The sequence below is a fragment of the Theropithecus gelada genome, chromosome 1, assembly GCF_003255815.1.
Source record: "Theropithecus gelada isolate Dixy chromosome 1, Tgel_1.0, whole genome shotgun sequence".
Taxonomy (NCBI): Eukaryota; Metazoa; Chordata; class Mammalia; order Primates; family Cercopithecidae; genus Theropithecus; species Theropithecus gelada.
The window spans coordinates 173,366,337-173,374,674 of NC_037668.1; the positions used below are offsets into that span (position 1 = coordinate 173,366,337).

The 8,338-nt window shown below is 34.4% G+C and overlaps 1 protein-coding gene across 2 annotated transcripts in view; it reads right to left on the reverse strand.

Moving 5' to 3' along the window:
- Positions 1-5,101, reverse strand: part of RGS13 (regulator of G protein signaling 13) — a 24,166-nt gene extending 19,065 nt beyond the window's left edge. The window contains exons 1-3 of one of the 2 annotated variants that reach the window (XM_025402232.1): positions 4,922-5,101; positions 3,588-3,658; positions 3,046-3,085 (exon numbers count right to left, since the gene is read on the reverse strand). The gene's annotated coding sequence lies outside the window, so the exon portion shown is untranslated. The remainder of the gene's footprint in view (positions 1-3,045; positions 3,086-3,587; positions 3,659-4,921) is intronic. The other variant, XM_025402225.1, reaches the window with a different exon arrangement.
- Positions 5,102-8,338: the final 3,237 nt, after the last annotated feature.

An 8,338-nucleotide genomic window follows, 5' to 3' on the forward strand; every position in this document is an offset into this window, starting at 1 on the left:
TTCTTTCTTTCTTTCTTTCTTTCTTTCTTTCTTTCTTTCTTTCTTTCTTTCTTTCTTTCTTTTCTTCTTTCTTTCTTGAAAGCTGTTGATAGACGTAATAATGACAGAGAGGCAGACTCTTGTCGTTTGACCATTCTGGTCTGCATGTCTCTCTAGGAGGCATTGTTACAATAAGTCAAGTTACAATGTGAGTGACATTGTAAAGTTGGCAAAAGGTACATAGACAGAGGTTGAAAACCCACAATAAAGAAGGAAAACCAATAGAATTTCAGGTTCCTGAAGAAGGAGGAGGGGCTAGAATTCAGAATGTGGGAGTTGAGACATTGGAGAAGTGGAAATACAGGAAACAGTTACTATTCTCTTGTAACTAGTGAAAATACAGGTATAGATTCAAGTTCATTTGCAGGTTTGGGGATAAGAATATATGGGAAATGTGGTCTGATTAACTTCATTTTCTATGTAGGTCTCTACTGTAAGTGAAGAGGACCAAGAAGGAGCAATAAAGTTATTTGTATCTACAGGAAGGAAGAAAATGGAAAGGGAATAGATTAATTCACTTATTAGTACACTTCTGATTGCAAATAGAGATTCACAAGACTTAAGCAAAAGGGAGAGTTTATTAAAGGGATATGTTTGTGTGTGTAGTTAGGTTCTAGATGACCTTAAATAACAGACTAAAGCTGTTAGACTCTATTTTGTTAGTAGAAGTAATCCACTGAGGTCTTTAAATAGCAGTGTGATAAAAATAAAAATCTTTTCCTAGAAAGATAAATCTGACTGAAAATAATTAACACTGACATTAATTGAGACTAAACAACTGTTACATTGACTGGCTGTCAATAGCTAGTCCTGTGTGTAATTGTACCTTGAACTACATTAGTTCAAATTTCAAGCTACTTAGTTTGAGTTGCAAGATTCCTCATCTCTGTGATCACCTATAAAATGTAGTTACACAGTGACTCGCAGCTTATCTTCTAAGTAGGAGGATAGGAAAAAATTTACTTCCTCCACATGTCTTCTCTGTAAGTATAATTAGTCATCCCTGTCTTATGCTGAGACTTGACCTCTCCCTTACCGTCTATTTTTAACAGTAGTTTTTGTGTCCCACTGTCTTCTCACTTGATCTATTGGAGCTATGTGTACACATTTTCAGACCTTTTATTGTGGTGATTTCTGTAACTCAAATGTATGTCTATTAATGAGTTATCATATTTTCTTTTATAAATTTAATGAAATTGGCAAAAGCAGAATGGTCTTAGTATGAAATACTCACTAAGGTCTGAAGTATAGTGAAGGTAAAGTAATTTCTGGATGCACTGGAGTTTAGGGGGTTCCCACAGCTCCTGCGAGTTGCCAGAGTATATTCAAATAGTTCTGGGGTCTGAAGCCAGACAGACATGTGCTTGAGGTCAGGCTCTTATTAAGCTGTGTGACCTTGGGCATATTAATTAAACCTCAGATTTTCATTTCCTTTTCCTTTTCTCTAAAATGGAACTGTAAAGATTTAAAAAAATTGCATGTATGCAAAAATTTTCTGTTCCAGTATATTCGATTTTCCTTCAGCTACTTGCATGCTCTTACTCAGGAAATAGTTCCTAAGTTCTTTTGTATGTACCAGGAAACATATATTCTGTTAGACTGCATTTCTTCCTCTTTTAAAATTTCATCTCAGATCTCACAAGTTTTCCCCATTAACTTTATTCATTCTTCAACATGTCAACATATAATCTGCAAATCCTCCTTCTCTTCATTTTTGTTGTTCCCATGTTTCTATATTTCTATTGTTCACACATTATATTAGTGGCTGAGTCCCAGCTTTAGAATTAATTGGGTCTACAACAGGGATTCACAGACATCTGGGTGTGTGTATCACACTGATGGGTTGGGGCTGCCAGAAGAGCTCAGGCATGCTTGAGTGTTAGAGGAAAAAGGGGCAAGAGGACAGCCCAGCCACAGCTTCCCTTTAAATGCAGTTATTCAGGTTGTTCTCTCTACGGAGATGCCTGGTCCAAAAGGAGAGAGAAGGCTGAGATCCACTCAGACTCCCCTAAGTCTTGGCTTCACAGCCAAGTGGGGCTTCATCCACGTGGTGAAAGGCTACTTTTTAAATAATTCCAGCAAAAACTCTGTGTACACCAATAGCAGCCCTGGGCTCAGCTACATGACTGATTCAGTGAGGGTTCCTTGGTCCAAGCAACTTATTAGTTAGGTGACATTGAAAAAGAAACAATATATATAGATATAATGTTATTTATATTTCTGATTTATCTATTCCTACTAGACTTTAACTTTCCTAAATTGTTACATTCGAATGTTACTTGATAATTACATATAAGTAGTTGTTTATATGTTGGTTAGCATTTTAAGTCAAACATTTACAGATTTATTAACTTATGGAATACAAATAGAATATAATGTCACAAAAGTATAAATGATTAAAAGTATCAATGAGAAAATATTTAGTGACAGAATTGTGTATGAGATGCGTTATGCATAGAATAAATAGACCAGAAGAGTTGTTATGCATAGAATAAATAGACCATAAGATGTTCTCTGGTGTTCCTGTCCTTTAGGAAATGGGACTGGAGACTGGACGCTGTCCCATTGACTAGAGTTCTGCTCCTGTGCCCAGAGCCTGGTGCCTTCCCGCCTATATTCTAAGATTTCTGGAACTGAAAGTCCATCCGCATGTCTGTGTTTCTCTCTATTGATTACTGCCGGATTCACAAGCACCATGTACCACCATTGTGTTGGAATATCACAAACTCCCCACCCCCCAACTTTATAATGCTCTCTGCGTTGAAACAAAGAGATAAATTCACAAATACTTAACCCACCTTCAGGTAAAAAAGGTCATATTGACCACCTGAGTTTATTATCTCTTCCAACCCAAACACTAGTAATATTATAGCAAAGGAACATGCAAGGCTTGAACATGAAGGAAAAAGGACATTAAACAAGGGGAAAAATAATGACAAAATATTCCAAAGTAATTTTGGAAGATGGAAGGCAGATGCTCAGAAGTAGAAATTAAAATTCTCATACCTCTAAAATGAGAAGAGAAAAGGCAGCCTTAGAATATCATCTGACAAAATAAGAAAATATAATTCACAGTCTGAGGACAAAGAATTTGCAAAATAACCAGTGGTTTAAAAAGAAGTATCTACAATCCAACATTCAACAATATTTATCATTAAATAATACATCTCAATCAAAGTTTAATAGCACCAATATAGAGTGGCAGAATGAAATCCTCTCACATTTACAAATGAGAACTTCTAAGAAATATTCTTGGTAATTCCATAAAGGGTACATTCTAATTTTTTTGTAAAAGTAAAGTTCTTTAGGATAAGGATTTGATTAAAACATCCTATTGATAAATGTATTTTGTTAGTTAAATTCAACCAAGGGCATCTTTAGTTGTACCCTTAAAATTAGAGTTCAAGTAGTCAATACTGATAAAAATAAAAATTTACTTTAAATGTTTTATAGAACTACATATCTACTTTGGCAAAAAGAGAATTCCCAGTGAAAGAGTGATCTAAATTGGTCTGACATAGAACTGATTAAATTGTGGATAAACTCACCAAGCTTCAAATAAACAATAATCATTTTTTTCTCATGTTGGTGGTATAATATGTGGAAACAGTCCATTGACCTAAAAATAAAATAATAACAAAATCAAACAAAAACAAAAAGATTATTGTGTGCTTCCTGGAGAATGCATATTTGGCAAATATTTCTATAAATACTCTTAAGTTTTAAGTAAATACTTTTTCCACCTCAGAAATGCTGGATTATGGTTGTTCCTATTTTTATTTATTAACTCTTTATCTAAAATTGTCTTAATTTCATGACATTATAAAAATTTCTTTACGGTTTTTATTTGTATTTTTCCATTGCTCTTTATTTAAATAATCCATATTTATCTTAACATTGTGTATTAATTTGCTTTTCTTTTTTGTTTTTCAATACCCTCTTGGTAAAACTAGCATGTAATTTTACAATAGAAACATAGAGTGTTTAGAACAAGTTTAGGTCTCCATAATGATTTTGCCTCCACTGTTTTCTCCTAATAATTATTTAAAAGAAATACATTTCACTGATAGAATCGAATTCTCAGACTGATTATAAATGCATTGGTGATGGATTGAGTTGTATTAGCAGTATGCCAGAAATAGATTTGTTTCCTCCATTATTTAAATGAAATCTTAAAGTATCATGAAAATAAATAAATGTTCTAAAAGCAATTCTGTCTGTTAACATATATCTGCATTTAAATATGTTTCTTTATGATATAGCATGTTACATAAAATTTAGTAAAATTTGGAACAATTTACATTTTAGCGAGACTTTGTTTACACAGCACACAAATTTCTTGTCCTTTAAAAATGCAAGAAATTAGTGCATAGTTGCACTTAAGCATAACACAAAAGAATAAAAACATTCTATAAAATCAAGATTAACAATGTTTCAGATAAACCTTACAAAAATCCACACCTGCGTTCAGTATCGCTAATAAAGTGATGAAACTAATAATTTGGTAATGCATGATTTTTGAAACAATTCATAAATGTCTGATTTTGTAATATATTTTTATCTAAACATATAAAATGAAAAACATTTAAAATGAGGATATACACAAAAAATATTTAAAATAAAATAATATACTTTAAAACTGTAGTATTTCCTCTATTGCCCAATTTAAAAGATTCATTTATATAGTGAGTGACTGTAAGTTTTGTTTTAAATATAGAAAGCCAGGCAAAAGAATATGTGTTTGTTAGTTTGCTTTTTTCCCTTAGAAAAACTTCTGCTGACACTCCCAGAAGTTCTACCAATGAAATCGGCATCCTTTAGTCATTTATATCAAACCAATAGTCTTGTATTTATCAACTATTTTATAGAATCTCATACTTACAAATATATCCTGTCGAGCAGTCCACCATGCTAAATTTGATCTCCTCTTTGTTATGATCCGTTTGAAATCAGGTTCTGAAATTTTATGAGACACCTAACATTTTATTTTTCCCAGCGTAAAAGGATTTTACTGTCTCTGTAATTACCTTCAATGGCACTCTGGCCTCAGTATGAATGTTCTGCTTTTACACACATGTATCTATGCAAAGAGAGGTTTTGTTGAATATGGAAAGTAGTGCTGCAGGACTCCAGTGCATTACTGATAAAGAGGTTTTATCTAACATTATCAGACCATCTGAAGTGATCAGATGATTGGAAGCAGCAGCTCCATGAAATCTTCAAAGTAATACTCAAACCTTTTTTTCCAAAATAATTTTTCTAGTTTTAGAAAATGTATAGTCTAAAGTAAAATTCCCTTTTAAAAAAGACAGAGAACTGAGTACAAACACATAGGACCTCACTGCAAACATATGTTAGCAAATGGTTAAGAACTATTAAAATCACTCTGTTTGTAATAGATTACTAGGGACTTTTAACAACTGAAGGATCTAAAAAAGTATCTTTTCTAGTTATACCTCTCTAGTTCCTTCAACCGGTCCTCTAGGGCAGTCCTGGACTCCATTGTTCTACAGTTGGTTAACGTGCCTTCAAAATCTGAATTGAACACAGTGCTTAAGATGAAGTCTAATGAATACAGAATATGGCAAGATTGTGAATGTCCTTGTCCTGGATTTACTCCAATTGTGTGTGTGTGTGTGTGAGAGAGAGAGAGAGAGAGGAACAGAGTGGTTGGAGTAGAGAAATGCTAGAATAAAACAGCAGTAAAGAAGATCAAAATGTGGTTAATGGAGTGTTTCTTAAAATATTTAGGGGCCCAATGAGACAGAAGATTAACCTTACTTGTCTTTAGTAATATTGAAATTCAAACCCAAGAAAATTGTATTTATCAAATCTGAGAGATAAGTTTGGGACTAAAAAAGGAAAGTAAACTTTGGAAAGTCAGAAGCTGCATAGATGTAGCAATAATGTAGGACGTAAAGGGCAGGTTTGCCTTAGTTTGGGAGGATCTGGGTTGTTTGTGGATAGCACTCATTTTCTCTGGTTGCTACTTGTGCAATTTCCTCCCCATCTCAGTACATTTGGGATACTGGATCTCTTCAGGAAATCTTCAGTGTCATAGTCAAGACTTTTCCTCACCCCAAATAATTTGTTTTTTTGGGGGGATTTAGGAATGTTTGCTCTTTCTCATGGTGTGTACGCAAGGAACTGGCAGGAAGGTTCTGGAAGTAACACCCTGTGTGAGTGTGTTTCAAAGCTTGCTTAATGGAGTCAAACATAAGAATCTCCCTACAGAGTAAAATTTAAGTGTCAACAGGGACTGAAAAACAAAGAAATCATAGAGTGAAGAGTAACAGCATGAGTAGGTGCAAATTCCTGGAGGAATTCAAGAGCAATGTATAGATATTTGTGGCAGATTTCTAAGCATGGTTTGTTTCTCTGAAAAGGTGTAGTTCAAGTTCAGTTTTTGAAATCAGAGCAATATAATGCTTTGTACGGCACATAGGTGGATCAGACTAATTCAGAGCTGTCAGGTTAGGGCAGGTAACACGATTATGCTTTTGTTGGTGCAGCTTGGGAATGCCCTTTCCATTGAAAGGCTATCGTTCTGATGAACTGATCTGCTTACTCTGGAGCACTTTTACTGTATTTCAATTTCAGCCAATGTAAGTCCAAAGTAATACAAGTTCCAATGTGCACAATTAAAAATATTTAATATTTTCATGTTGAGAGTTCAAAATGAACTTCACAAGAGCAGAAAAATGAAGTATTAGAAATTATAAATTCAGAATTTGCCATTTATATCTTCTACAAAAAGTGGAGAAATATAATTACTGGTTAATGTTGGTCATGACAGTTTAAGAAATAAGCCTACTATTTTCAGTGCATCCTATTTATACTATATAGTTGTTGCCATTTGTTCAAAGGGTGGCTCTGTCTGTCTTCATATACTCATTGTCCATATCTTGGAGTGGACAACTCAGAGACTTGACCAGTCTCCTGTCCCCTCTGGTTTGCTGCCAATTAGAAACAATCTAACTTTGGTTTCTGATTTGTGTGAACCCAAAATATACTGAGAACAAGAATTAGGAAGAGATTACTGAGCATTCCACACTATTGTTAGCACAAAATGAACCTCAGTAGCAGTTAAAGTTACTTACCAATTCTGTCTGCATTTATCCAGATGACTTGCTTTAAAGATGTCTTTAATTATAATCATGGTCCTGTTATGCTATAGTTTAGTCACTAACTCCCAATCATTCTTAGTTCCGTTTTGGTAGCTGCTTTAAATCCATTATCTTGGCCCTTCCAGGAAGTCAGAAATGCTCTGAGGTTTCAGATCTCCAGCATGTAATTGAAAAAAACGGTGATCCTACTTGGTTTCTACTTTCTCCTGAGCACTTGGTGGATTATCTTGCCCTTCCTGACTAAATTCTGGGGAATTCATCCAAATCTTATTGTTTCCTCCTGTGTATTTGGGCTAACATTAACATAGGAAAGTGTTCTTTTCCTGGAAAAAAAAAAAAAAAAAAAAAGGAAGATACTCCGCAGTTGTTTAATTTGCACTGAGATGAGTCTATTAGCTCTTTTGTACTTTCATGTTGTTTGATCTGTGAAATTGTCTAAGAATGGGGTTAAGGGCACATCCCTTTGAAGAGGATTTGCACTGGCTCTGTCAGGCAGCCCAGGCACTCCTCTAACACAAGACTGCTTTGTTATTTTCTTAGCTTGGGTCTCCTGGACCACACCGATAGGGTAAATTTAAATTACAGACCTGGTTTTATGCTGAAATACATGTTTCCCTGTCATCTATTTTTGTAGGTGACTTGTTTATTTTCTGTCTGCTCTTTCACGGAAGGTATAGCAGTTCAAGAGCCCCTGGCTCACATTAGGACAGCCTTTGATTTTATTTTCTGGCTTGCAACAAATCTTAAAAGCCAGATCTCTAGGTTCCTGAGATTAGCAAGTGCTGAACTCAGCTAAATTTTAAATATCAGTTTATCGCTCCGATTTCGGATTCCCTCTGTTTTTTTCTTGATTTCTCTTAGTTTCTGCAAACTTGCGTATGCATTTAAATGGGGTTATTTGTTGTATATATATTTTTTCTAGCATGTCTGGATGTCTGGTAGAGAAGGTTTTCAAGATGTGTCTCAAGATCATCAAGATATGCTTTCCTTTTATATAAGATAATGTTATATACTCATTTTAGACAAAAGTAAATGCAATAAAATGTCAAGGAAATTGGAACTTTGGCATTTCCTTGTTATCACAGATGGAAAGCATCATTTGCTTCTTTAGATGCAGAATGCTTTGAACATACAAGGCTGCAATTGCAAAGCTGACATGCAATTGCAAAGCT